Raw genomic sequence first — 26,211 nt, forward strand, 5'->3', positions numbered from 1 at the left:
TTTACTTGCTTTCCGAGGTAAAGTCTACTAACTTCTACTTCCTAATTTCGGACCCAGAAAAGAAAAGATATTTTGGCTCGCCCCGGGATCCGTGGCAGTCGCAGCCACAGAGGCAGTCAAATTAACATTTAGAATATCTGTAAGGCGATGATAAATTCAATCAACCAAACACTTACTTACCACGATTGTTAAAATATTTACCATAATTTTTAATTTTATAAGTACTTGACTGCCTCCGAGGTGCCGTGGTTTAGGTTGCCATTGCCACGCCGCTACCATTGCGTCGGGAGGTAGGGGGCTCGATTTCCACACGAAAAAACTTTGTGTCCGTTGCTTGTATATTTGGAAAAGTCCCCGCGACGCAAGAGCAATTCTTAGTGCGAGAGTTGTCTTTTAAAACAAAAAATATCTACCAAACACTTGCTTCCTACGTATGGTAAAATTTCCTAGTAAATTTTCAATATAATACTTTAAAATGTTCAATATTTAAATGCCTACTAAACGTAGTAGACATGAGTCGAGGCTTATGAAACGTGGTCAGACATTGTTTGGCGACCACCCAAAATAATTTCCAAGCGGTTGAGTTTGTTCTACGTGAAGTATAAGTGCTGTTACATAAGATCCTTGTATGTTAGAAGGTGTTTCTGTTTTGAAACGATCATATATTAACTATATTGTTATAGTCCCTGTGTGAAATTCCATTGAAATATGTATTCAGAGGGCGATTTTTACAAACTATCAATAGTTGAATAGCGATTGTACATAGCTTAAGTGCTATTTTAATCGACAATACAGAGACGCCTATTAATTCAGATACAACTATGTGGTCATCCATCTATGGATTGACCGCGCCAAGGATTGCTTAAGCTACAGATTATTTACTGACGGAAATTGCAACTGGCTATAAGCGCCTCTTGATAAATTATAAAAAGAGTAGTTTTCACAGATTTTAAATAATATAATGTGCTGTCTACGTTTGCAGTCAGTAGTAGAGTGTTGCATACATAAGATATGAACAGCTAAACTAATTTGATAATTCATTATATGTTTGTTACTATCGAGACAAGGTTAGTATGGGATCTACAGGATCAAAATTCCCATGGGAATAGAATCAACGGGATAAAATTGCACGCTACCCAGACGAGGTCGGGCCAGTCCCCTAGTACTTAGATAAAGCCTCCACACAAAGTCACTTGTACCTAAACCCTCCAATACCGTATTATAGATTCTTCGGTACAAACCCACTGCATATTTCAAGCGCTACCTGTTAAGTTGACACATTAACCTGACTTAGAGGTAACTTTGGAGATAACACATAAACACTAAACGGGTGAAAGTTTGATGAGCACTCAGGATGTTGCTACAACTGCGACACTTTAGCATTCTGCAAAGTTTCAGTATTGTGTTCGTTACGTCGATATTGTTGTGGTACAAGCTATCAGAGGCAGCACACCAATGACTTTTTGAAGTTATGTGTATATTAGAAATTATTATCACTTGTTCCAACGGTGAAGGAAAATATCGTGATGCAACCTTTATTGCCCCATGAGAATTCTTTAAAAAGCCTAGAAAATGTATGAAGTCGGCGGATACGCACCTATTACTTTAATAGCTGTTTATATACCTTTTTCATTTAAATGAAACGTATTCCACAACTAGGTTTATTACTTTTCAGGTAAACCCTAAAAAAATATTACACGAACTCTTGAGTAAAAATAGCGTTTGTTAACTCCGTAAACTATGAACATAAAATATTATTCTGCCGGACTATTATACAGTTTATTAATTGACCATAAAACTAAGGTCCTAATTCCAGTTTACTGGGACAGTTTAGTTTTATGAGCTCTTAAGGAGTTAGCCTAAAAGTTAGTGGACCATAAACGATGGCTTTGAATATATCAGTATCTTATAAGACGATTAAAATAGTAGTTGTAAAGTTATTAAAGGGTTTTGATATTAAAATGCATTGTTGTCACCATGGAATGTTTAGTTTTTGCAACTATTTCTTGGAATTCGTTTATTGTTATTCCAAAAATTGCCAACTTGTAGTCAGAATCAATAAAATTGATAATAAGATCTCATTAAATTCAATAACACCATGGCATAAATAGAAATTTGATAACCTGTAGACACTTTGAAAGAGGAACGCATGCAGATAAATAATTGTGTATCAACTATCCGAAACGCGATTTTCTATAGTCAGTAGTAATCATGTTTGCCATTTTAAATTAAATGAATATAATAGCTATACTTGCGCATTACACAATGCATAGAGGCTAACAAATTGACGTACACTAGTTGTCAAATGAAAAACAATACGCATGCTGTAGTGCGATTCTCTAACACTATCAATTATCGACAACCGGCTAGCTATCTAGAAGTTTTGTATGGCTATCGCGCTATCGAGAACTTTCGTATGAAAATCTAATCAGCGCTTCTAGTAGGCGTCGCAGGGACAATTTTTGCAATACATTCTAAATGTCAAACTCTCGGTACTCTATAGTACTGACTGTAGAGAGTCATGCAATTCATATATTATTATGGTTCCGTTAACGCAATTCTCTAAAGTTGTTTTTATCGAGTATTGAAAGTTTGAAATTTTAAATGCTCTGCAAAAATAGTTCGTTCAGCGCCCGCTAGAAGAGTTAATCAGATTTTAATACAAAACTTCTCGATAGCTAGCCGGTTGTCAATAGTTCACAGTAGAAGAGAATTGCGCTTCATATCTCTTAGTTTGTAATTCGCTTTAGTTGTTCACTTGTCCCAAACCTTTGCCGATGCAAAGTTTCGTGAAATTGACCGCGTTATATCTTTGAATATACAGTTTTGAGTATAAGCACACATATTGTTTGTGAGCGTGACTGAAATGAGGTAGAACGCTCATAGCGTTTGTATTCAATATGTACCTACATCAGGCACGATGAAAAATATGTGTACATTATCACATTTTCTGTTGCACTTCTTTGTATGAAAGTAACCTATAACTATAAGCTACTAATAAGATATATATCCATTAAATATATCACGCCTTTTGTACCCGAAGGTGTAGGCCAAGGCTATTTACCTTATTAAAATTAACCAATGTTTCGGCATTAAAAATGTTAGTCCCATATAATAAGGGGCGAGCAAGCCTATTGTTATTTACCGGATACGTTACCAAACTCCGGGCCACTATTGTGAAATAGTCTAATAAAAATGAGAAAAGACGAATAGTATTTTTTCCGAGCCGGGAATCAAACCCGAGACACCACGATTAGTAAGATACACTACCGACCGCGCCACAGAGTCAATACTGATTTAATAATCTTAATATGCCAACAAATGGTATAGAACAAACACATTCTTAAGGCACTTTTTCTAAAAGCATTTTTGAACGGTAACACAAGTGTACTTAAATAAATATTTCATGCGAAGGCTCACACTTTCAGCTTAAGAACTTTTTTAAGGCAGGTCTTACTTTACATTTATGTTTTGTACACGATACACAATAATATACAATGTTTTATGTGTATGCCTCGTTCATAAACTTTTACCTTTCTTTTGTCATTTTGCGAGAGTGTATTTGTACCGACTTCAAAATGAACCCCTCTGACGGGAACGGGGATGAAACTTTTTTGGCAGTACATTCTAAATGTCAAAATGTCGATAGCTAATCGGTTGTCGCTAGTCGATAGTGGTAGAGAATCAAGGAACTGTAGCGCGATTCTGTACAATCGGTACTGTTCAGTATTGAAATTTTGACATTAAGAATGTACTGCTTTGTCAGAGGCTCTGATCAAATTCATACAAAATTTCTCGATGACAGGTCGGTTGTTTGTTGGTAGTCGATAGTAGTAGAGAATCGAGCTACTGATGACTGACTGACCTTTGGATATGATAGGCGTCATATTATAAAGTAGTTTATTTAAACAATAAACTACTGATATTATTTAAACAAATTCTATATATTCAGGTAGTAGTGAAGTTGCTTTATGCCAGTGATATATCATTGGACGTTTGCGTTCGACGGGTACCGCCTCTAGACCGCTCCGAATTTGCGGTGTTTAATTGCAAACGCCCCGGGTTGTAGTTTAAGAGATGGCTGCATACTTTAATGCTACAAATATAAATTGATTTCTAACCTATTATCGTATGTCATTTTCATTAACTCTTGATAAAACCATAACTAAGAAATGAATTACGTCGTCCATTTGTAGAAATTAATAAAAAATATCATCATCACCAGCTTAGACTTTCTTTCAACTATATTGAAGACGGCTGCCAGTCTCGCCGGGATGCAGCTGAATACCAGTATTATACATGAAGCGATTATCAATCAAAACTATTCAATCTCGTAACCTGGGTTATAAAACGATATCGCTCGGTAAGACAGATTGTGAGACTCTCAAGCTTCTGACTGCAATCGAATTGAAAACTTCCTCTTTTATTGACATCGGTTACATATTCCTTCAAGATCTGTGTTAAAAAAAGTCAGGTATTTAAGTACACATCACAAAAAAGAATCTTTACCTTTGTAATAATGGTTTATTACTTCTAATACACACATTTTTCATTATTCTAAATATCTACTATTATTTAGTAAAAACCTACATTTAAACCTATAATCTTAAAAGCAAGCAATAAAAATGTGGACATTTTTGTCGACTACACGGCCTAGGTGCTTGATATTCCGTCTAATTAGGTCACCGAGGTCAGGCCGTGGCTTCACAAACTAAGCAATCAAAATGCTTTTCTACCTAAAGTTATTAGAGACTGAAATATATCGTTATATTGATTAAAATTAAATACCAAAAAAGAAATGGTGTCTTTCTGTCCATAGGTCCTAATAAAAAAAAAACAAAAATTGTTTATGCTTTATGTACTTTTTAACTCTCTTGCTATGGACATTTTGCAAGCTCTATCATGAAGTATTTACGAAATCTTAAACTTAATCAAAGTCTGAATTTTAGTTACAAAAGAAACTATCCCTTAATATACGCTAGTATAATATGCGACAACTCTTTTATTATACATTATACATTAAATATTTGTTCATTATTAAGTTTTATTTTTTGTGTCACAAATAGGAGATTTATTTAATTACATTATAGTGTTTTTTATTTATACTTACGGAGACTAGAACGTAGCTTAATTGATCAAATAATATAAAAATTAGTTACATACGAATCCGAAGTATATGACTAGTAATACATATAAAACTTTATAAATAACTAATGATCCCACATCATTAATCATTCTGAAACTACCTCGCCGAAATCAATCAGGAACCACACTGTAATTTTGTACCAATATTTTGTAGGAAAGGTAATTATTATTTTCATATCACTTTCAATGTGGGCTAATGTAAAAAGTTTGATAGAATATTATTTGTGAAGGTAGAGAATTGATTTTGTATGTGTATTTAAATATTCAGGCTTTGTTTTATTACTTTGTGCTGCTTGATTATTTCTGCTCATGGTTGTTGAATCTATACTAATATTATAAAGCTGAGGAGTTTGTTTGTTTGATTGATTTTTTATTTGTTTCTTTGGACTTAGTATAACTTTAAGAACTATTGTAAATATCTCTTGGGTATGGAAGGTTGCATCACGATGTTTTCTTTCACCGTTGGCACAAGTGATAATTATTTCTGATACACACATAATTTCGAAAACTCATTGGTGCGTCGCCTCGGGTTCGAACCATCGACCGCAAAGTCTGGGAGGTATCCCAGGTAGAATATTTGTTTAGTAGTAGTAATAAATATAAAATATATAATTATATAAGAACTAGCTTCACAAGTAGCTTCTATACATATAACGGCTACAATACCGTACTTATATATCAAGAGAAAATGGAATTCAAACTACTTAACAACATGCTGAACTTGGCAAGGAATTTAATAACGAACGATCACTGCACTGTTTCAGATAATATGACATACTTCTTACGAAGTATTTAAACTATAAGTAGCTTAGATGCTTGTTGGAAAATGTCTATAAACAAACATATTACTATCACGACGCTCGAGACATTCTAAAGCGCTTTTCTGCATTCGGTGCCATCTAGTATCGAGAGATTGGCACTTAAAAATATGTACTTATAAACTAGTATAGAGGTATTAAAAGTAGATAGCTTTTGTGGCGCGGTTGGTAGCGTAACCAAGTGTTGATCATGAGGTATTGGGCTTGATCCCGATTTGAGCAAAGTGCTATTGGGTCTTTTCTAATTTATTATTAAATATTTCTTAACAAAAGCCCGGAGTTTGGTAACTTGACCGGTAAATGGCAATAGGCTCGCCCTCTATTTCATGACACTTACATTGTTAAAGCGAAATGGATGCGAAGTGGATGTACTTTATACACCTTCGTTCCCATCTTTGTATATAGCTATTGTCACTATAATTTTTGAATTAAATAATTAAAAATAGTATAATAAAAATTCGGCATTCACTGTAAATTAAACCACAACACTAGCTCTAGCTCTTCGCCTATAAAAGTACAATCGGGCACATGATTACAGACAATACGATAGTACAGTTAGGAACAAAGTGCCGTCAATGACAGTCGCCCATTTCGACCAAATGAAAACCGTAAAGTCCCAATTTGTAGGATTTTTTCCTCAAATCACAAAAATGTTTGTCCAACGTTTTCCAAATTTTGTTGCGAAAGCCAAAGGTTCGTTTTCATTGCTGTAAAAAATCATAGCGACAGTATAAATATTGGTCTCAATTTTTTTTCCGAAGTATATTTACTTTTCGTAGTAAAGTTTGAGAAAATTCTCAAGAACAATCCATTACTAAATTTCTAATACAATAAAACAAGGATATATTTAGTTCAGGTGTAAATATGTTGAAAAATCAATGTATGTGTATAAAGAAAAAACTCTTCCGCTACTCAGTGACTGACGACAGACAACGCACAGCCAAAACTACTAGTTAAAATTTGGTACGAAGATTCCTTAGGAAGTACACCGATTTTTTTGGAAATTTATTCTTCCTTGTAAAAGGGGGCGTAGTAGTCCGTAGTAAGGTAGTCCGTAAAAGATTGGGAAGCTTAGCTTTGAATTTAACATATTATGAAATTAAAAACAGTTTCTAATACAAACCTGAATTCGTATTACTATCTCAGTCGACAATTACTTGAAAGCCATATGCTGTAAATTGTTTTCTCCTTTAGAGTTTAATGATTAACACGTTACGTTAAGGCAGAAATGTACTGAATGGTGGCCATAAATTTGACATACACTTGTTGTCAACTGAAATCCGTGATACACGTACTAGATTCAACAACACAATACCTCTCCAAAGAATCGGCGTAGCAACCAGAAGGTTAACTAATAGCCAAAACTATGCTTGCCTACATAATGTTGTAATAGTTCACGTGAAAACCGCATTATAATCGGTTCATTGATTCATGATATTAACTGGGACAGACAAGTTGACAATGTAGTCACATTACCTGCCTATATTGCTGTTAGTTAAGACTTTTATTTGACTGTGATTAAGTCGAGTGTAGAAGCATTTTTTCTGAAGTTCAAAATGTAGACTACAAAGAAAGTTTTTTAAAGTACGGATTAGAAATTATTATTTCTCTACAGACAGTTCTTAAATGAATACAAAATTTCAAATGAGTTGGCCATGAAATTAACTTCATTAAATCATTTTGAATTCGATTGAAAATATCTACTTATATTCGTTATCTGAGTGGTTTATTCTGTGATTCAGTAGGTTACTGCTGATCATGAGGTTTGGTTCCCAGTTCAGGTAAAGCTCTATCGAATTTATTATTTTTTATTTTCATATTCAAACATTCTTAAGTAGCTCGGAGTACAGTAATGTGTCGGGTATATGGCAATAGCTTGCTCCCTATTACATGGTGCTAACATTGTCAATGACAAAACACAGCTGTGTTTAACAGACTTCTGCATACACCTTAAAGAATAACAAGCTTGATGTCGTGTAAACATCTGAAAACAAACTTCTTTACAGACCAGACGAGACAGAAAATGTCAGTATTTATTTGGTATAAACAGAAGCAGGAAGTTTGAGTAAGTAATAGAATCATGACTTCCCACGCTTGCCCTTTGTACAATTCAACTGTCAAAGTACGCTTACTGTCTATTCAATACAGTAATGTGCTAAAGGAAAAGATAAACGTAAATATTTTTTTATTAGAGAAGATTATTTCTATTTTAAACGTACGGAATAGACTTGGATGAATTCTGTGGGTGTCTGGGTTTTGTTGAATGATGGATTATTTTACCAAATTCTAAATTAAATGGGCATCTTGGCTTTTTGCCATTAATAATGTTAGTCCAGTGTAATAGGGGGCAAACTCTTTAGCACTATTATTGAGAATAATGAATATATTTAAAACCTCTCCGTTGCTCAGTGACTGACTGATGCACAGCGCACAGCCGAAACCACTCAACTGAACATAGAAAGTTAAACTTTGGTAAGAAGATTAATTATTTATAAGTGTAGAGGAGCAATAAGAGAGGATTTTTGGGCAAAGCCAAGAAGTCTGATATAAATTAGAAAAAAAAAACCAATAGCACTATGTCCGACCCGGAAAGAGAACTCGGGACTACGTGGTTAGCAGTCGGATACACTACCGACCGCGCCACAGCGGCAGTTTTTAGTAATTTAAGACTTCGTTACAGGAAAACTGTTCCGTAACTTACGACGTTTCAAATCAATAGAACAATAAGTCGGCTCACAATATTCTGTAAGAGATAACTCAACGAAAGCAAATCTCCGAGGAATTCTCAATCAGATTACAAATTAATTGTTATATTGTGTATCCCTTTCATTCGGGCGACAATAAACAGGGACTATACAAAATTGACTTAATTAAATATTTTTGGACAACTCACACACGGACATTTGATTCCATAATAAACAGAGCTTGTACTATCGTAACTAAATAACTGGTATATTTCTAAATACACTTTATAAGTTATATTTTTTTTTTAACTCATTTCTGTCCCACTGCTGGGCAATGCTTCCAAATTGAGGGAGGGGTTAGGCCTTAAAAGTCGAACACGCAGGTCATTTGCTAGTTGGACTATGCATGCCCTCGATAAATGCGATAAATATAAACTTAAAAATCATATATTAAAAATCACATCGGGTATGCCAAGTTTCAATGCCGAAAAATGTATAAATTGACGTGATGATATGAATAAGAAAAATCAATGCATTATGTCATTGACCTAACATGCTGGAAGTCCCACATTTCTATAGTTCACAAACAATTCATTGGCAAATTGAGATTGACAAATTCCGCTTGGCCTCTTATGCAAAGACATGCTCTTGTACAAAGCAAATGTATATATGTAAGTGGTTCTGGTAATATCCTCGTATGATGTTCATATAACAATGATATGCATTGCATGTTTAGATGATTTTTAAGTCAAAATAATTACGGATTATGAGTCAATAATTATGTCTGCCTCCTTGGCGTGGTCGCTAGTGTGTCTGACTAAAGATCTCGAGGTTTAAGGTTAAAAATATTCCATTCTTGCCCGACCTGGATATCAAACCCAGGTCGGGCAAGAATAAAATATTTCTCAATATTAACCCGAAGTTTGGTATCGGCATAATTTGAGGCACTAGACTATTACTTGCGTTTCGCTCTTGCGAATAGTTTATATGTTTCATAAACCTATACTATACTTTCGGTTTTAACAGGCGTGAATAGCATCATCCGTATATATGTACAATTGATTTTTGGAAAACTATTCTTCACCGGTCTGAATATTCGCATTCTCTCCTTTCGTACTCAAAACACGAAATACCACCGGCAAGCAACGATCTCCAAAACCATGTCCAAAAAAAAACTACTCGTAAACTGTCATTCAAATTAAACAATTAATCCATGAAAAGACTTACCTGCTAATAAACATGTCGTCAAGCATTCAAATCTAAAGAAATAAACCTCATTTCTGAAGAAAATTGACAGTTGACAAGTGACATTTACCAACATTGTGCCGTCCTCGCCACGACGTGAGCTGTTCAAATGAAAATGATTTTATTCAGTAACGAAACGTACATTTGACATTCGTATTAACTGCGCGGACAAAGATTTCCATTGTCAAATAAAAAAAACTGTCGGACAGGCGGACGCGAGATGATATAGAGTGTTCCGTATATATATTTTTTATATCGCACCAGAAGCCGACCTCCGTTTTTCGGTACTATCCTCTCGTGTTAGATACACGAGACAATAGTACCTACTGGAAGATTAGTGAGTAGTGTAGTAGTGAGAGTATGATGTGAGAGTATGTATTAAACCGCTGAATAATGTTCTAGATAAAATTTATCTAAATGCGGTCGGAAATCGCTCGTGCCTCTATTTTAATAAAGGCTTTATTCCACTTTCTTCGTGGCGATAATATTCATTCCAGATGACATCAGCGCTGACCTATATTATTTCTATTCTCTCAAAGAAACTCCATAGTATATTGGTCCACAACAAAAATAACAATCTAAATTTACAACAGCGTAACTTTTAGCAAACAAAATGATATCTCACTGAACAGAATAATAGGGGTTGCGAGGTACGAACTAAATAAAAAGTACTCATTAAGAAGTCTGATAGAAGCGAGTTGAAAGCCTCCAATCTTTCCAAACGTTTGAACCTAATGGATGCACTCAAACTGATTAAGTTAGTAATGTAATAACACAAAATGCTTACTTAAAATTTAATGATCTTTTAGGCTCGGTGTAGTAAAAGAACAATTTAGTTGATAGTTCTTTTAGATTACAAATCTAAACACTCCGAGTAACAGTTTTACGACAGCTTATTCAAGTAATAAAGTAAATGACAGATCGAACCGTCAGATTGCGGAACCCTGAAAAAACGAATTCGTGATGGCGCGAATACATTATGGCGGTAGCGAATTTCGCGCGTTTTTCGCTCGCGTTTCCCGCGCTTTTGTACTTGCCAAGCCCCAGGCAGTCGCTCGCGGATCGTCGCGTCGTACGCACGTCGCCGCGTCACGCCGCTGAAAATAGTAAAAAATTCGCTCTTTAGGTGCCCGCACTATTCTCGTAGCCGTGACTGAAAATGTATATTTAGACAATTTATTTGTGAAGTTATCCTTCACAAATAAATTAATAGCGAGTGTGACAGTGTACATCCAATTTTTTTGAGTGTCCAGTGATGTGAATGTGGTGGAGATTATTTTTTATTGTGTTTGCCTGAGATTTATTGTGAGACAGACATAAAAGGGTGAGTAAAGTAATTTAAAATTAAATCTTAATTACATTTAAAAATTATAATATTTTTGTAAAATAAAGCAGAAAAATGTGAAACGCGCACTAAATGTCTCGTAATGAAAAGAAGTATATAAAAATATTAATTTAATACATTAAAATTATATTTTTCTATTTATTATTATGCAATATCAAAGTCTGGCACCATAGTATATTGATATGTCAATCAAATTGGCCCAGACTTTATGATTGATTATGTCAATGCATAACCCGTAATTATGCTTTAAGATATCAAAGTATTTTACGATTTTATTTCTGCGAGCTGTTTTTTACGAGTGGCAATGAAAACGCGGAGTGATTTTTATATCAACTGGAGACTATATAGTAAACTCATGTTTTATAGTTTTTGTTAATAGTAATGACAGATTTTAACGTGTCACCTCTTTTATCGTTGTTTTACGGTTATATAATGACATGATAATATAAAACGGTCATATTTTAATTGTGGAAGCCGATGAGTAAAATCTTGATTTAAATATTTTTACATTTTACCGTTGCGACCTTTGGAAAACTATGGGTAAAATTATTAGGTAAATTCTGACACACCTTTTTATCACTCTATCAGATGAATAGGCTGTCTGATATGTACCCAAAAGCTATAGAATATGGGTATATTTTTAGAAAAATATTATTCCTAAGCTTTGCTTTCCTTATAACCATTTATGGATCAATCAATCAAACGACATTTTGTCATTCACGTCTAAGACTTCTCGGAACACGATGAAGCTTTATTTATCGTATGAAAAAACATCATTAAGGTGTTCTTTTTCTTTTAGGGGAACTCGATTATGGAAATTTTGGTACAAATGTAATGAAAATATTGCTGCTGTAATATGAAATTCGGAAAAATACGAAAATATACGAATATTGAGAGTTCATAGAAGTCATTTAAACTTTACTTAGTAGGTACCTTAATATAAATAAATACATTTTATGACTTGCACACACGGACCGGTCCGGTTTCCCCTGAGTTACGTAGTGTAATCCGTGACAAATATACATTAAAATCTTCCTTAAATTACTCTATATTTAAGCGAAAACTGCGTGAAAATCCGTTCAGTCCATTTTGAGTTCATTGCAAACCAACAGGCATCGTAGGAAACTGACTTTTTTGTAAAATGTTATGATAAAGACGTGCAGTACCTCGATTCTCTACCACTGTCGACTACCGACAATCGGCTAGCTATCGAAATTTTGACATTTGGAATGTACTGCCAAAAAAGATTCTACGACGTCCGTCAGAGGCGCTGATCAGATTTTCATACAAAATTTCTCGATGACAGATCGGTTGTCGGTAGTCGATAGTAATAGAGAATCGGGCTACTGATTAGCCATTGACTGTTTTCCACTTGACAAATAAGTATCAATAGTGTGCTAAATTATTTAGAATGCTGATGTATTGCGCTAAGCGTTAAGCGCAAAAACCCAAAAACACGAAAAGCCCCGTAATTTTCTTGCATATTTTGCTTTTCCTGAACTCAATGAAGTCAAAGAACCACTAAACAAAATGCAACTGAACTATGATACATGTTCACGGTAAAGTCAATCAACAAAATCCTATCGATGTTCTAGAAATGGAGTCCCAATATGATTAGAGAACAAAGATTACAATAGATTAAATGACAATAGGCTCGCCCTCTATTACATGGGACTAATATTGTTAATGGTTTATCGTAACTTTTAACGTAGCTCAGTGCATACTATCGTAATTGACATGACTCGGGACCAAATTTTAGACGAAATTTCAGGCGTATTATTGTTCATAATATATATTGCAACGGGTCTTAAACTCCATTGAAAATTTAAGGTTGGATTATTATATTATAAATGGCCGTATCCCCAAACATCACTGAATTTAACATTCATAAATATATTATATTGATGCCTTGTTCCAATAGGAGTAGGTAGAGACCAAACAACGCCACTTGGTACGATTTTTTTAAACTGCCCTCATGTATCTTGTCATCACAAATTAAATATTTGATTTTTAACAAGCTTAAGTCTTGGTCTGATACTTTGAATTGTGTTTTAGGGACAAATGAAACTTTAAGCATGACCTGAAATTGAGTGTCTTTTGAGTATTTGACTTTAGATTAGTAACTCCGGCTGCTAAACACGTGGTTCCCGGTTCGATTCTCAAACTATTCTTGTATAAATTTGAAAAGACCAATTGCACTTTGTCTGAAAGACAGAAGGTTTTTAACGGTTGTAACAAATTCTCAAGTATTCTCAGTAGCTCGTAGTTTGGTAACATGCCCGGTAAATGGCAAAATACTGGCTCCATATTACATGGGATTGAAATTGTATTTTCATTACATATCTTACACCTACGGTTATAACAGGTGTGATGTTATATATGTAGTAGCAAAAAAATCATTAAATATTTGTATAATACTGGCGCCTAAAACATATTCTGATGAGTAAATGAGTATGTTTTTAAATGCGTGGGCGGATTCCTACATCGCGTGTTAGTTTCTGGCACGAATGAAAAGGAAATATCAACAAAATTATTATATCTTCTCTCACTTCAAAAAGAGCGAACTTGTAGAAATTCTAATGGCGTGTTCCTACAGATTTCATATACGTTTGAAATTTAATTGTAAGATGGTTTATGGGTTTGGTTTATTAGCTTTTTGCTTTTAATAGTAATCATTTCTAAAGAGTATTTGAATCATAGCACTTTTGACTTCTCAAATCAAGTGTACTAGTTTCTGCACGCGGCTTTGTCTACAAGAAAGGATTAAAAGCAATAAAAAAGGCTGTAAACTATCTGTGTACTTAATTTGGTCAAAATACGTCCAGTAGTTTTGGCGTGTTTTAATAAAACATCTATCTACACAGTACAAAACATTTGTTATATTAGTGCGATATACATAAAAGCAAGCATTTACAATTGAAAAAATATTATAAAACATTGAACTCTACAACCTAATTGTCATGCGTTTATAGATAAGTTTAATGTATTTTTTTAAATATTTGACTAAAATAAATGATAATTACTCCCTTTTTAACTCTATTACTTCATTTTTCTTGATTCGAAATATCCAGTAAAATGTGTGTTCGCGTTATTTCCCTTATTCTATGACATAACTAGCTGACCCGCGCAACTTCGCTTGCGTCACCTAAGAGAATTGGTAAAAATGTTCCCCGTTTTTATAACATTTTTCGTTGCTACTCCGCTCCTAATGACCGTAGCGTGATGTTATATTTATAGCCTATAACCTTCCTCGATAAATGGGCTATCTAACAATGAAAGATTTTTTTAAATCGGACCCTACTGGTCCGATTTAAAAAAATCTTCCTGAGATTAGCGCGTTCAAACAAACAAACAAACTCTTCAGCTTTATAATATTAGTATAGATATATAAGTATTATAATATTAAGTATAGATAAACATTCAACACGACAGTTATGAAGTTATGATAATAAGAGAATTTAAAGCACTTAGCTTTAATATTGGTAAGTCTTCATACGCAAAAGCGTTTTAGAAACTATACATTTGTGTCCCCTAAATAAGTGCTTCTTGGAAAACATCTATTGTAACTAATAATAGTTATTATAGTACAGTACACCGTTTGACAGTTAGAAATATGACTAATGCATGTCAAGTGTCTGTGTTTGACCATTAAAATATTCTTTTATGTTTTTTTCGTTAAATTTTTGGGATGTATTTAAAAAAAGTAGTCAGTTTCGTTGGTTTACATAATATCACGCTTGTTATATACAGAGTTTTGTAAAAAAGACGTTTCGCTATGTAAGTCCCATGTGATAGGGGGAAACCATTGCCATTTCATCATGTTATCAAATTTCGACCTACTATTGACGAATATTTTCATATAAATTATAACCAAATTCGGCGACCATAGTCAATTGCGCCAACCCTTGGCGCGGTCATTCCATAGATGGGTGACCAAAAGGTGGTATTTGAACTGGGCATCTCCGTGATTCTTCGAAGGGCACGTAAAGAAATTAGTTTCAGTTGTTACCTATAAGATAAAGGTCGCTAAGCCACGTCAAAGGCCTATGGGCTTGAACTACTTTGACACTAGGTTGACCACTAACCATAAAATATGATGATATGTTTTATATAGTCAAAAGTACAAGTATCTTCGACTGAACAGACGGTATTCATAGAAAAATTCACACGATCACAATGGAATCTTTTACCAACAAAAGGTCTGGAAGCATTGACTTGCGATGAAAGCCTGTGAATGAAACAACCCCATCGGACAATCGTGGTGGAATTACAATGAGACTGGTATTTTCTATTTTATTACAGGCTTTTTAATTCCATTTAAGTGTACTTTGCAGGATAATTTATTACAATTTTACTATGAAATAGATATATGTATTCAAGAGTATTGCGTTTTATTTTAAATAGATACACCTAATTATTTAGGTTGTATGTATCTATATGAATATGTATTTAGAAGTATATAAGTATGTTATTTGGTTACGATAGTACAAGCTCTACGTAGTTTGGAATCAAATGGCCGTATGTGAGTTGTCCAATGATGTTTATTTATTTTTCATTTCGTGTGGTTAATCTATGTTTTATTTAGAAGTTTTTATTTATTTATTCATGTTATATTACTTTCGATTAAGATTGAAATTATCTAAGAGTGAAAAACTGTATACAAAATAGTACAATGCAACGGGTCTTTAACGCGATTAAAACATGCCTATTACACATATTTCGTCAAACTCAATCTATTACCGATATTTGAAACTACCAAAAACATATCACAGTTCTTGTTAACGCCGAATAGCCGAAGTAATTATCTGTATGAGTAATCTCAAGGAAAAACACAAAACAAACAGTCTAATAACAACCAGTATTTTGAAAACTAAAAAAACTACGACGATTTTGACGTATTATTACACAATTATGTAATGTTCTGTGAAAAAACTAAGCAAACAATTTTGTATTTGATGATTTGAGTGCTATTAAAATCTTAAATATAAAAACTTCTAAAATGTGTTGAAGAATCAAAATGTTACTTATTCTACATGGAAAGAAACATTTTTACAAACATATATCATGCCTGTTAAACCTAAAGGTACAGACAGAGGTGTAGGAAATATGTACACCCGCTTTTCGCCGTTAACAATATTAGTCCCATGTAATAGGATGCAATATGCGAGGATTAGTTTGGTAAATGGGTATACCTTTTTACCGGACACGTTACCTAACTAACTAACTAACGTGCTTTACCCGACCCGGGATTCAAACCCGAGACCATAAAACAGCTTTATACTAACAAAATAAATTAACGTGTTGCATTAGTATCAATGTTTACAAATACAATTCTAGTTTATATGATATATTAATGATAGTTAGATAGTTAATAACAACTATAAAGCACTCATCTGAAAAGCTGACAGTTATCCAGACGTAACAAATTATGGCCTAAATCTGTATTTTTTACGCTATAGTTATTCTAAATTAACATCATCACCGTATAACCCGTCTGCAATGTGTCGTATGACCTCCACTACACGAAGCAGACTCTAAAAGTAATTATAGATTCGAGATTCACTATAAAAACATAATATAGCAAAAAAATTGCTCCTCTTCCGCAGTCGCTAGTCGCTAGTGTAACTGACCGCTGATCGTGAGGTCTCGTGTTCGATTCCCGGCTTTGGCAAAGTACGCTTACCCTCGGTTTCCGAGGTACCTTTAGCGAAAGTTTATTTATTCAATAGTGTTTAAGCTTATATAAAAATTACAGTCAGAATAGATAAACTATCGATAAATGTGCCTCAGAAACCGGGCATTAGTCCTTTCCTCGCCCTTTATAATTTGGTTTCCGTGAAATAGGGGGCGAGCTTATTAATAAATATTATATCGGGCACTTAACGTTACTATAAAGAGTATACTAATAAAAATAAGTAAAGACTAATAGCAATTTACCCGAAGCAGAAATCTACCCCAGGATCTCATGAGATCTCGTGTTGGGCTAGATCAAGGACTAGGTTCGGAAGTATTTCTGATTGTTGTTCAAAAAAAGCAATTGGAAACACTACCGACCGCGCAGAAGCGGTCTTAATACGTAAATTACTAAAATAATCTATACTAATATTATAAAGATGAAGAGCTTGTTTGTTTGAACGCGCTAATCTCAAGAATCCGATTTGAAAATTTTTTTCAGTGTTAGATAGCTGATTTATCGAGGAAGGCTTTAGGCTATATATATTATCACGCTACGACCAATAAGAGGAGAGTACCAGTATAAAATATTACATAAACGGGAAAATTCTCTCTTATGTGACGCAAGCGAAGTTGCGCGAATCAACTAGTTTTATATAAAAATAATATGTACACTACAAAACCATCAGCTGTTATCTGAATGATCGACACAACCCAACATTGTTTCACAACAACTCTCGTCTACAAAGTTGCAGTAGTACATTATACTTGTGTAAAACACCGGAATGAAGATAGCTAGTAATAGTTTTATGTATTCGCTGCCAAGACTACATTCATTACGTTTTGACATTAGTGACAAACCATCTTAACTAGATTTAGTGCCCATCAATTTGGGTTTATGATTTACTATGGTTTCTAGATAGAAATTTGGCTAAAATTATATTTCGGAGAATATTATAAGACTTCGCTTTGCCTCTGTCGGTCGATTGTGTATCCGACTGCTGACTTATGCTGACCACGAGGTCCCGGGTTCAATTACCGGCACAGCCAAAGTACTATTGGTCTTTCTCTTTATAAGAATATATGATTTTACCATTAGTAGCTACTTTGGTAAAGTGCCCGGTAAATATCAATACGCTCCTATCATATCGGGCTAACATTGTATTAAAACGAAACGTGGGTGTATTTCACCTCTTACGTAATGTTAAATTTATATTTTCTATTACTTAACCTCTAAATGTACAAGCAGTTCTGATGTTGCATCAGCATCTTCACATTATCTGGATTACATCGAAAAGTCAGTGAAGAAACGGTGGGATGTCACTAATAATAGAGTGAATCCATACGACACACATCTACTAATAAATTGTGACAAAATTTCTTGGCGGCACTTGAAGACGCGTATCGGGCGATAAATTATCGATTCTATTTTTATATAGACTTATTAATAAAGTGAGGAACGAAATTTAAAAAAACTGTAGCATGAACAGTTTTGTTTCTTACGTTCATTGTTTTCAATCAGACTTGTTTTAAAGATATGGTGATTGTGTTATTACCAGCTTGAGGCCGCGACTTCGCGGTTTTAAAGCATTAACTAATAAATGCCATGTGAGCTCTGATTACTGATACAGTGTTTTGTCTTTTTCACTCATATACAGCTTCAAAATTGATCAAAAGTGACAAAACAGTACATTTATTTGTAAAACAGTGTGTGTGTGTACTGAATTGCATCCGAAACTATTTGGTCAAGGCTTGGAAGAACATACATAAGTACTATCTACACTCAATGGTATTGAGGTTGGGAAGTCACACTAAAGTTTGAAACTTTATAATTTCCTAATTAAATAACAATATTCCAATGTTTTTTGACATATGTATCTTTAAAACGTTTTTACAAGGTTGGAAATATATCAGCCTAGCTTTTCTTGCAAACTATGTTGGAGTCGGCTTCCAGTCTCAGCGGATAAAGTTGAATATCAGTATTTTACATGGAGCGACTGCCTATCTGACCTTTGGATAAAAATAGATATACTATTTTGCAGGCCAAGAATTAAGATTGATGTAATAGAAGCCTATTGTGTTTTTTAAAAACCTTTAGTTGACATAGCGTGGTAGGGACTGAAACAAAACAGAATATTAAAACAAAAAGGTCTAAAACAGAGATTTTGTTCAAAACTCACCAACTTTGTCCCGCAGGTCTAAGTTTAAAACCGTTTTATTAGCTCGAGAGACATTTTAACCCGTTTAAAAGTTCCCCACTGACATTTGAAGTGAAATATTGATATTAGTTTGTGAAGTAAACATGTTTGGATGTGGTGACAATCTCGTTGTTACTCTTTAGAGTTGCCAGCCGACCGGGAATTTCGGGATTCCCGGAACATTTGGTTTAGCATCATACATAAATTTCTTCAAAAAAGAAATCCAAAATGATGTCAATATTCACAATATTATTATGTAGGTTTTGAGACAGTTGTTATCGTGTTAATAGACAAGTGTTTACAGACTTACCGATGGATATCTCGAATTCCGAGGTGCACATACTATATGAATGGACTACTACTTGAAAATGTCGTTGTTATGGGAAACGCTATTTGTTTGCAGAGCTATTAGTAATTTAATAACAAAATCTGATTATTTTAAAAGCAGCCCGGAGTTTGGCAACAAGTCTGGTACATGGCAATAGTCTCGCCCCTTATTACATGAGACTATAACATTGTTATTGTTAAAACGCGGATGTATTTCGTACATCTATTGTCTACACTTTCGGTGGTGTTATGCATAGAGTAAATATATGTAAATATATTAGTTTAACTGCTTCAATAAAAATGTCCAATAAAATTAATGAGCTCCAAAAGATTTAATTACCACTCGTCTGAAACAACGAAACAAAATTTAATTCTTACGAAATGTTTTCACAGAGTATTAAATACCAAAGCCTGTTTCAACTTCATTATTTATCGTAAAAACTCTTTAAATATTTGTAGATCTCTTGTAATGGAGTAAATAGTACTTTATTTGTTTTGTTTGGAAAACACGTTTTATAAAATAGTTCGACGGTTGTGTAAAGAGCCTTCGCATACATGATTTAAACAGATTATAATGAATACCGCTGCTTTTCAAAAAAAAAGTAGCTCTGTATCCAATATGACACTGTCAGCTGCATAGGTCTGCGGGTCGTAGATTATAAATTATATATTTTTTTAAGTTTTGCCAGCCGGAAACTTTGCATGCAACTATATAATGCACAAAATTCAATTGATTAAAATGGTCACATGTATGACTCTGCTAAATAAAATAGTGTCAATCGGCTATTGACATTTTTTTTGCGAAAATCAGCTGATGACCTTTAGCGAGCACCGTAAGAACTTTTTGAGGCATATTTCAAATGACACGCTTTCGATAATGGATAGTACCGGCTGTAGAAAACCGCGTCAGTGTGTCAGAGGTAAAAGTTAATACACCAATATTTCGTATAAATTTAGGTCATACATTAATTACCTACCTATTTATACTTAGTTCCAAATTGGGCAGAATTTTCTCGACAGATACCGTGCGTATATGATCAAAATAAATAAGCCTCTTTGATTTTATTTTTAATCAAAATAAGTACTATCGCATTCATAAATAAGACTTAGTATCTAAAATAGAAATTTATTTTTTTAGCTAACTGTATTCGATCACTCAAAGTCAGTTCGTATTTTACTAAGAATATTAATTTATATTATTTTAGTAATAAAAGTCAGGGTAGATTACTCACTAGATAACACAAAGAACGAAGAAAAGCAATTAAAAATGTGTAAAACATATTTGAATTCTATCTCGTTTAAAGTTGGGCGCTTTAGAGGGTAATTACTTAGATGTAAGCAAGATATCAGTGAAGCAAAGGAAAAGGTTTATTCGCAAAGTTATAAAGTTAAACATTAGATAAATAGAACAAAGAGATTCTTGAAATAGTTTTCAGACACTAAGTTATTACAGTACTCAATCGATCAGTGAAAAATCTTTTTCACCTCGTCGCAAAAACAGTTGTTCAATAATATTTATTATTTATTTTATAGTCAGAAAATATTGGCTGGCTTTGTGGTCTGAGCAGTGTCTATGACTGCTGATCTCGAAGTGTCCGATTCGATTCCCGGGTCGGGCAAAATACTAATAGGCTTTTTTATTAACTAAAGAAAGAATATAGGATCTCGGAACGCGCCCGGTATGTCTCAATAATTATCAATTACATGGGACTAACTACTAATGACGAAGCAAGATCATATTTCATAAACATCTGCCAAGATCTTCGGATATAATAGACGTGATATTATGTATTCAGATGATGACTTAGCTCAACTATTCGCAGTTCTGATTGAACTGATTGATTTGACACTAGGGTCGTAACCTCTTGTACCGCTCAAATGAAATCAGTTGCTTGTATTATTATTAACATTTCATGATTAAAAGCTGACAAATTGGAATTATTATGTGCTTGAACAGTCAATCTATATCTATAGATATAAATATTATAAAGAGAAAAGATTGGATTGTAAGTGTATTTTTTACTCTTTCACGCAAAAACGACAAAACGGATTTTCATATTTCGTACAAGTATCGTTTTGAACTCCGGCTAGATTAATAATAGGATTAAATAAAAAAGTAAAATACCTAATTAAGTTTAGTTGTCTTTTTTAAAAAGTAAAAAAGGAACTATCAAAGACCCTTAAAATGAATAAGAAAAAAAAAGGAACTAAGAATTTTGAAAATACGTTGTTCAAAAGTTTTACGTGTACATAATTTCGGTGATACATTTTTATTTATATAAATTTTAAGTCAAAAAACGAACAAAGTTAGCATTCAATGTATTTTTCTAATTAGTGAGGTTGTTCTAACAAATTGTACGTTTCATTATGCTACCGCGGGGTGACCAAGACTAATGGAGGGAACAAACGAGATGTTTTGACCACAGGACCAAATGGCATTGCCACGTGCATTTGTCATGTAGTTCAGTAGAAACTAAATGATACAAAGTAGAATAATTTTGTCATGTAAGGTAATTTATAAAGGTGCACACACAACAGTTGTATAACGTTAGAAACTGACTTATAACATTTGTTTTCAAACAATTTATTTGCTTTTAATAAAACGTTTTACAACTGATTATAATATGTTATATTATATGTTACGTTTATAACATAATAATATAACATTTCTTCACATGTAATAGAATTATTGTTACAAGCTATTATAAATGTTATCGTGTTACATAATGTTATGTAACGTTACATATCTGCTGTGTGAAAGCACCGTAGGTTACATGTTTGTAATTGATTTATACTGGGTAACCCAAGTCAAGGCTACTATTGAGATTCAAATAGGCAGATCAATATAGGCGGTCAAACTGAAAACAGTTGAAAAACGAGAGAATTTTGTTTAGTAGCGCGATTATCGACAGTCAATACTATCGAATATTGAGAGTTTGACATTTATAATGTACTGCAAAAATGGTCCTTACCGCGCCCGCTAGAGGCGCTGTTTCGATTCAGATGCAAAATTGGTCGAAAGCTAGCCGGTTATTGAAAGTCGACAGTAGTGGAAAACCGCATCTATGATTAAGTTACAGGTGGAATGCCATCGATTTATTATAGTATATTTTTATAGTATTCTTATGGAAAGCTGTAGGTATGGATGTGAATGAATAAAGCTAAGTTTGTTAGAATCGTACCAAGCGTTTATCAATCGTAGCCGTCTCTAGTCTCTGCCTTTCCCCTTGCTATCTACGTTTGTAGCATGGTCACATACATAAAATCACGCCTTTATTTCCTGTATGACAAGTTGTGTAAATGTAAATGTAGCAAAGGAATTTTGTATGTAGTATTCGTTTCACTATAAATAAAAAAGACCTTCAGCTTGCATGAGCCGCGGTCACAAGCTAATCGACTAAAAACTGAATGCTAAATGGCCATAATCTCCGACTAATATTAGATTATTGTCTACCTATTGTGTGAGGCATTGAAAAATATAACGTTATTGAAATGACTTCTTCAGAATAACTCGCTATTTTTAGTTTATTCATTATTGAAGACTAAAGCGTTATTATTTGTGGTTTTTGTACGTGAATAATCTGAAAAGAAAAATATCTAAAAGATCTTTCATTCATTATTTTGGTGATGATATTTTAATTCTGAGATACACCTGTTTCGTATAACTCTGGTATATTTTGTCATTTTTAGAATGAGTAAATATATATAAATATTGATGACGTCTTGCAAAAAGGTCAGAGCGTAGTACTTCTAACCGGCGGTAATGTATGAAAAGATGTAATTGGATATGAATGAAACAAGGGAAGTTTTTAAAGATCGTACCAAGTGGCGTTTCTTGGTCTTTGCCAACGCCTACGGGAAAATGGCATGATTTTATGTACGTATGATTGTACTAAATCTTTTTAGCATCGTTTGAAATACCAATGATATAACTATACTTTTTGAAATACGGATAATTTAAGAACTGTTTAAAAGTGGATAGTGTGATAGATGAACATTTAAAATAATACTCCCTTATCATATTAAAAGAGTACGTTTATTCTTACTCCTACGATAAAAAGATCTAATAAATTTTAAGCCACTCAAGCAGAATTTATTCCAAAACATCATAGATTCCAACTACCGTTTTTACGGAACCCAAAAACTCTCGGGACGTTATTAAGCAGATACTTTGTAAAGGTCTGACTGACCCCTATTTCATGCTTAAAAGGGAACAATGTTTCATTAAGGCGAGCGCACGAATTAAGGCAAAGTTACGATAGAAGTATTCGCTACTAGACTGAGTTATACATACTGATATTAAGCTGTTCAAAGTTATTTTACTTACACATTTATTATATAAGACCGTTTTACCCAAAGGTGTAGACAGAGGTGTTTGAAATACACTTACAATTTACAGTTTATAATATTAATCCTATATAACAGGACGCGGACACGTTATCGAATTCAGTGCTGTTATTAAGAAATATTTTAATTTTACGTTATGTGAATCGAACTCGAAACCTCATACGCTACAGACCACACAACAGAAGCAGTGATAAAAATGCCTTAAAAAATAAAAACAGTGTCTATGATTTTCTCTATGATAAAAAATCTTACACTAAACTAATTTAAAGATTTCAACAATAAAGAGATTAGAAATACATAGGGCCATTCCTTGTACACATCTTCTTAAATATATTTTTTATATATTTTGACCATTGAAACCCAAATTTCTATTACCCATAGAACTCAACCTTTATATCAACCGTATCATCTCTTTCAAAGCAAGATCAGTTTCGTCTACCGTCCTATTACTCTATGCCTCACGTTCCGAGGGCCGGCCCTTATTTAATTATATAGGATACTAGAACCTTTTAGTAGATTTGTAATTAGATACTGTTTAGCCAAAGTTTAAAATTTAATTTTGTAGTGGAGTTTAAACAAGGGAAGCTTATAATTACATTACAGTGTTTGATTCATTTCAGGGCTCTGGAATGAGCGGCGGCTTTTGTTTGGATAATAGGATAATTTAATGACGCATTGGTTAGGTAGGCCTCTCTCATACTAGGCGTACGAGGAGCAGCCGCGCTGAACGATTTTTGAGGTTAAGCTACGCTTGCCGGGGTTGTTCTGTAGATGAGTGAATAAGATGGTCACTGACCATCTTATACATTTCGTGCTCCTCCGTGTCGTCGGAAAGCACGCTATTCGTGTCGGCTGTAATTTTCAAAGATCTTTGACAGACGTTAACAGTAGTCAGATGCTTGAAAGTCTGACGACCAGTCTTACCGAAGGGTTTCGTGTTAATAATGTCCTCCTAGCCGATATACGGCTACGGCGGTCAGTTTCATTGAAACTGGCCATCTGTGCAGGACTTTGTTTATAGTGTCCAAGTGTGTGCACAATACACAGGTACACTCTCTATCCCGTCACTCTCAAAGTTTGGTGGGACGGATAACCGACACGACCAGTGAGAGGTCAGGCGCAGGACCGACGGCTTTACGTGCTCTCCGAGGCACGGAGGTCTTCGACCTCAACTTCCTAACTCCGGGCAATCTCTAAGAAATTCCTAACAGAAAATCTCAGAAAAGACTTTTTTGGCCCGACCCAGGATTCGAACCCGAGACCTCTCGCAGTGCAGTTGCATATACTACCGACCGCGCCACAGAGGCAGTTAGAGGTTTCGTGTTACACCCCAGGTAACTGGGTTGTGGAGGTCCGATAGGCAGCCGCTCCATGTAAAACACTGATATCCACTAACACTGGTCGCGTGGAGGTGCCATGTGTCATGCAAGTACTCTCCACACGCGCCGCAGGACATCCCCGAGAAACGTGCACACCCACTGTTGGGTCAGCCGTAGTCTAGCTACTCCTTGATAACTTTTAAACTTTCGCGTTGCATGTGTAATATATAATAGGACACGGGAATTAACGCGATTTTTGCCTTGAAATGCCTAACGGATTGGAGCAAGTTGCACTCGCTGTGGTCGCAGGCTATATCAGCTACTGCTTGGTTATTAAAACAAAAGAGAATTATTGTGACTCGCGCTGTGGTATTGTATAACTTGGATGTTATAAATGTTTTGCTATAATTGATATTGTATCACTTATAGGACAATGTCTAACAAGTTATACAAATGTGAATTTTGAAAAATAGCTCTTGGTCGATTCGACGTACATACTTAAATGGCTTATTACTCGCACAGTTTAGTTATTGAGAGCGAGTTATTGCCATTTACCGTACACATTAGAAGACTTCAGGCTGCTATTGAGAGTTACAATATAAATTAGATTAGACCAATAGCTCGACTCAGGATTCGAACCCGAGACCCCATTTTCGGATACATTACCGGCTCGGCCACAGGGGGAGTGTATTAGACTTAAAAAGACTTAATAATAAAAAAGAAAGAAAAATATATTTATTTTGGCACAACATGCTTATAAAACAAAAAAAATCTCTTTCAATTAAAAGTAATTAAACCTGTCACTATTACTTTTTTTGTACTAGCTACCGAATTCAATGCTTGAATATTAATAAGAGTCGGTTAAGACCCGCGTTTTTTAGACAAAGAAATTACTAAAATTACAATAAATATTTTCGCAACTAAACCTGTTTTTAAAATAGTTTCTAGCACAACATAAAAACAACAATATCGGAAGGGATTATTAGTATTTTGTGTCGATAATCCTATGGCCGAAAATGTGTTGATTTATCAATAAATTAAAGACCGATAGTGAATAGTGACGTAATTGATTGGCGTGAGTTTGATATAATATGTACGTGTCTATTTAAA

At 34.2% G+C, this 26,211-nt stretch overlaps 1 protein-coding gene across 2 annotated transcripts in view; it reads left to right on the forward strand.

The window, feature by feature from the left end:
• Positions 1-10,962: 10,962 nt before the first annotated feature.
• The window catches only part of LOC142983612 (octopamine receptor beta-2R-like), a 142,287-nt gene continuing 127,038 nt past the window's right edge, over positions 10,963-26,211 (forward strand). For both annotated transcript variants that reach the window (XM_076130583.1, XM_076130584.1), the window contains exon 1: positions 10,963-11,216. The gene's annotated coding sequence lies outside the window, so the exon portion shown is untranslated. The remainder of the gene's footprint in view (positions 11,217-26,211) is intronic.

This window comes from Anticarsia gemmatalis, chromosome 24, assembly GCF_050436995.1.
Source record: "Anticarsia gemmatalis isolate Benzon Research Colony breed Stoneville strain chromosome 24, ilAntGemm2 primary, whole genome shotgun sequence".
NCBI lineage: Eukaryota > Metazoa > Arthropoda > Insecta > Lepidoptera > Erebidae > Anticarsia > Anticarsia gemmatalis.